General features: G+C 50.4%; 1 protein-coding gene across 1 annotated transcript in view; it reads left to right on the top strand.

Moving 5' to 3' along the window:
• The first annotated feature begins 2,797 nt into the window (after positions 1–2,797).
• The window catches only part of St3gal4 (ST3 beta-galactoside alpha-2,3-sialyltransferase 4), a 52,877-nt gene continuing 50,494 nt past the window's right edge, over positions 2,798–5,180 (top strand). The window contains exon 1 of the mRNA XM_031345283.1: positions 2,798–3,321. The gene's annotated coding sequence lies outside the window, so the exon portion shown is untranslated. The remainder of the gene's footprint in view (positions 3,322–5,180) is intronic.

Below are 5,180 nucleotides of genomic sequence, written 5' to 3'. Positions count from 1 at the left end.
TTTTAAGCATACTACTTAGTCAATTTTAGCTATTTTTCTGCCATGAAAGGGATCTAAAAGCAAAGAATTGGGGACTAGATACTTGCTATAGCCTCTGTATTCTATAGCCTCTATATTCTAACACCTCAGGGGACAGTGTTAAACGCATGACCCTTGGGAAGTGATTAGATCATGACAGCAGTATCCTCAATAGTATTAGTGTTACACCTCCATGCCCGGATGGTTTTTAGACAGTTGTCTATAAGCTATGTTGGCCTAGTACTCCTGATGATCCTCCTGCCTCAGCCTTCTGAGTACTGGGATTGCAGCCATGTTCCATTATACCCAGCTTAGATTTTAAGGAAAAAAAAAAAAAAAGCTACAAACTGTGGTTAATTGATTTGGGCTCTAAAGCAAAGCAAGAGTTACATGCTTGGGATTTCTTCGAACCTTAAGGTTCCTGGAATGCATTTTAGCCTTGGCCTCCTGGCAGGTTTTTCACACTACAATAGAGATGCCTCCTGCCATTGAGATCCCTGAGAACAGTTCAACGCCATGGTCCAGCCTTATAAATCTGATAAAAATAGGAGGTGAAATACCATCCTGGGGTTGCTATTTTTAAGAGCGCCTGAGATGCTGGATTGTTTTTTTTTTGTTTTTTCTTCTTCCTCAAATGGCATCTTGCTGTCCCTTCCTCCAGGATGTGAACGTGGCACATGTGATGGACAGGAGCCAGATGTCTGGGAGGAGGCATATTTGTCAGGTAGCTGCCTGTCCAGCAGGAGCCTGGGAACAGGGTTCCCTGTCCCAGATGCACCTCTTCCCACACCCCTTCCTCCTCTATCTCCTCCCTCTGTTTGAGGTTCCAGTGGTTGTCCCAGGAGCCAGGTGTTTGCCACATCTACCTAGGAGAACAGGAAAGGTAGAAGGATGGGGATGGAGGTGGTTTGCTTGCCAGCTGAGTAAGACGTACTGCAGTTATTCTGAAGGTTGTCTTGGCTCACCTTATCACAGCTAACCTTGGAAAGGACTAGTCCCTTGAGGCCAAAGCCCAGCTTGTTGCGTCCCTGACTCATGGTAAGCAACTTGTAGTGTCCTGTCAAGGGGTACAGTGGGATTGGCAAGAACCTAGAATCTACAAGTCTAGTATGAAAGAAGGCCTTTATGCTAGAATCACTCCCTTCTCTTCCTCAGTAGACATGGGGGCTTCTAAGCTGCTGGCTCAGCTTCTGTCTGTATTGTTAAGAAACTATAATCTTGGTTCTTAGAAGGGTGAAGAAGGAGGATCATAAGTTTCAGGTCAGTCTGAGCTACTTAGTGAGATTTTTTTTTTTAAAGGGGACGGGGGGGGGGGTTAGAAGAAGAAGAAAGTGCAACAGAAACATCATAAACACACAGTAAGGTAAAGTGGATGATCAGGAGTGGGATAGGCTGGGAGGCTGTGCTTCTGTGGTTCTGAATGCATTTTTATATGTTTAAAAGGCATTTGTCTGCATGTTTATTGAGCATATAGTTATATGGATCATATGGTGATTTCAGGACAAGTTCCCCTCCATTGTCTCATTCAATACTAATAATGAATGCCCTTTGAATAAGCTCAGTTATTTCCACTGATCTTTTTTTTTTTCCCAGTAAGAAAAGGAAAGCTATTTACTGGCAGAAGCAGGATTAGAACTCACGTCTCTAGGAGCAAAATAAAAAATTTTAAAAAGTTGATTCTTAAGCTCAATTTTATGGTAGAAGGATTTTACCTTTGGCAAGAAGTGTGAACTTGTCTTTGTGCCTAGATTGGTGAAGACTTAGCCAGGTTTGGAGGCTGGGCAACTGCTTCTTGGATTAACTTGCCAGACATATCTCAGTTGCTCTTTCTCCTGGAGCAGTTTTTTTTTTTTCCTTCTTCGTTTTCCCTTGCCAAACACAGAGACATAGTCATTATATTGTCTATTCCTAGCTTAGTTCCAGACCAGGACATATGTAATAAATATTTGTTGAGTGACTAGGTGACTGACAGGCCAAAGGCACCATTCAAATAAAACTAGGCTTTGGTGAGCTGCCAAAGAGCTTCCACCTATGCAAGGTGGAATTCAGGTGGAAACAGTCCCTAGTGGAAGAAGCTGGAGGCCACCTCTTTTTGTTTCTGCAGAGCAGAACTTGTGAATTGGAGGTTCCCAACACGTGAGACCTCCAGCTTCCCCTGAAGATGACTTTAAAACCCTGGGCTCTTACTGTCAGTTATTCATATCTACACTTAGTCACATCCTGTGCCGCCTTATTCTTGAAGGGAGTCCAGCACAACACCCCCCCCCCCCACCTCTTCTCTGCAGCAAGATAGGAAGCTTCCGGGGGAAGGGGACTGGATCTAACACTTTCCTTGTAGCCCCAGGGTGCTCAAGCTAGGAACTGGGTAACACTGTGCTGACTCCTGAAATGGGCAGTGTTGCAGGGTGTTTTCTGCACTGTTCTTCAGTTCAGGCAATTCTAGAGCCCAAGGAATCAGGGTTAAAGGCTTGAAGGGGTTTCCCCTGGAGACAGGATGCCTGGCGCCTTCAGCGAGAACGGAAACTGAGAAGTTATCCAAGGCTAAGACAGGGTATGCAAAGGAGGGTGTTGAGGGTGCAGTTTGGGGAGCACAAGCCGGGCCGGGGGCAGAGAGAAGGCTCATGAATTTAGGTCACCTGACTACCATGAGGGCATGGGAGGATACTGGAAAGAATGGACTTCCACTCCTGTACTTGAGTTTCTGTAGAGAGAAAAGGATACTTTTTTACGGCGCGGAGACAGCAAAGAAGCCTTTCTTGGTTATTGTTTCCAGGAGAGCGTGGGATCAGTGCTAGAGGCAACCTTGGGCATACTCATCTTGGAGCCACTCACAGGCAGCGTTTGCCCTGGGCTTGCCCTCACTGGATCCAGCCTCCCGCACTCCGGCCGTTTCTCTCCAGGCCCCGGAGGCCTCCCCGCCAACCTCAGTCTCCTGGCGGCCTCACGCTCCCGCCCTCCCTCCCTTCTTAGCTCCCTCCTTTCTCCGTGTCCTCCCTCCTCGTCGCCCTCCTTTCTCCGCACCCTCCCTCTCTCGATGCACCCTCCCTCCAGCGCGTCGTTCGCGGCCGTCGGCTTCCCGACAGTGTGCGCAAGCGTGTCCGGCCCCTTCCCCGCCCCCCGCCCAAGCCCTGGCCCCCGCCTCCCCTTCAGGCGGACTTGCCCGCTCCCAGGCCCGCCCCGCTCCCGGGACAGGGACCGGGCCGAGCGGAGCCACTGCGCCAGTGCTGCCCCGCCAGTCGGGGCGCCTAACGGATCGGAGCTGCGCGCGGATTTACCTCGCCCCGCCCCGCTCCACCCGCGAGGGTGAGTACGCGGCAGCCGTGCTCTGGGGCCCCGCGGCAGAGGGCGGGGAGTGACGGGGCTGCGAGGCTCCAGCCTCCCGCCAAGGCTCAGGGAGGTGGTCGGGCCCCGCACGTGGACGCCACGCTGCACGGGGTTGGTGTAGGGTGGCCACAGCCCTGGGGAGCTGGGTCCCTTTTTTCCTGGACTAGATTTTCGCGGGAAGCCTGATTTGTCTCGCTCTCTAGGAGTGAGTGAAGAGTACAATCCTCCGGAAAGTTTCTAACCCTCACCCCTTGTCGTGCTTGCATCCTCGCTGATTAGGTGACTATCACCTTTAGCATCCTCCGAAGTCCAGGACATGTGGGCTGGCATTGCTAGAGGTGACAAGTTTTGCAGGGTCTGCCGGTGTGCTAGAGTTGCAAGGTCGTTGAGCAAAATGGGCTTGCCAATCGCCGGGTGGCTGTGTCCAAGGAATCAGTGGGTCTCTGGGCCAATTGTGCTTCAAAGTTGCCTGGGTGGTGGAGAGTGAGGAGGCATGGGATAGGCTGAGAAGGTCACCTAGAGCTGGGGGCAGAACCCTTGTCCATGTCAGTTCTAGGTGCCTCTCTGAGACCCTTGCTGGCCGGGACCTGTGGGCAGCCCCGAGATGCCAACGTGTCTTGTACCACTGCCATTCCCTGACTGAGGAGTAGACTCAGTCTACTGGTTTATGAGCCTGATCTACTGTGTTCTCTGTCCTCTAGGCTAGATCCCCAGGGCCAGGCTTAGAAGGCTACTACTGCCTGCAGGCTAGGCTGGGTGTGAATGGTACCAGTGTTGGTTGTCTAGCACAAGGAGCACAGACCTATACCACAGGGCAGGGTCAGTTATACAGATTCCACTTGGCTCCTCCAGGCCACTGTACCCAGGAGGTTGTAAACAAATTGATATGTGTAAGTGTCAGAGGCACAGAGGAAGAGTTGCGAGTTTGCTATAGAAACTCCATCTATAACCTTATTTTCTCAGGCATTCCTAGAGTGCTACCTAGGAGGTGCCAGTCACTTAGGGCCTGAGAAATAACTGGATATGTTTTGCTCGGTTGGGAGTTCGTCTACCAACATCCTTTGAGAAAGCTGACGCCACTCAGCTTCCTCAAACTTATTCTGCCTCTGCCCTTCTCTGAGCATCCCTTATGGCCTGTCCTGTTGCATAGGGGGAGGCATCTTTGGCTGCTTAGTGAACCCTGGACCCCCACCTCCCATGCATTTCACCCTCCTCAACACCTCTGACCTCCCAGCCCCACTACAGCAAGCCAGGAGTTGGGGCCAGTCCCCAAAGATTTCAAAGTGACAAGATAAAGAGAGGGATATAGGCAGAAGTTATAAAAGTAAATTAGGGACGGGGGTGTAGCTCAGTGGCAGACGGGGCTGCCTACAATCCCTACAATCCTGGGGCAGACAGGGGTGGGGGTGTGCTGGGTAAGGGGGGACACAAGGAATGCAGTTAGTAAAGTGCTTACCTGTCTTAAACTCTTTAAACTTGATCTCAGCCGGGCAGTGGTGGTGCATGCCTTTAATCCCAGGGAGGCAGAGGCAGGCAGATTTCTGAGTTCGCCAGCCTGGTCTACAAAGTGAGTTCCAGAACAGCCAGGGCTATATGGAGAACCCTGTCTCAAACAAACAAACAAACAAACCTAAAAAACAAAAACAAAAAAACCCCCAAAACATGACCTCTTAACATTGTCTAAACTTACTGTGGTGCTACCTACCTATAATCCCAGCACCCTGGAGATGTTATGCCAACACTTTGATGGTAGATCATCCAGGTCATCTTTTGTTCTGTATGGAGTTTGAAGCCAGCCTGAGCTACATGAGACCCTGTCTTTTTTTTTTTTTTTTTTT

This window comes from Mastomys coucha, unplaced genomic scaffold (genome assembly GCF_008632895.1).
Source record: "Mastomys coucha isolate ucsf_1 unplaced genomic scaffold, UCSF_Mcou_1 pScaffold23, whole genome shotgun sequence".
Lineage (NCBI taxonomy): Eukaryota > Metazoa > Chordata > Mammalia > Rodentia > Muridae > Mastomys > Mastomys coucha.
The sequence above is the reverse complement of the archived record's forward strand: the minus strand, read 5'-3'. Positions and strand labels throughout refer to the sequence as shown.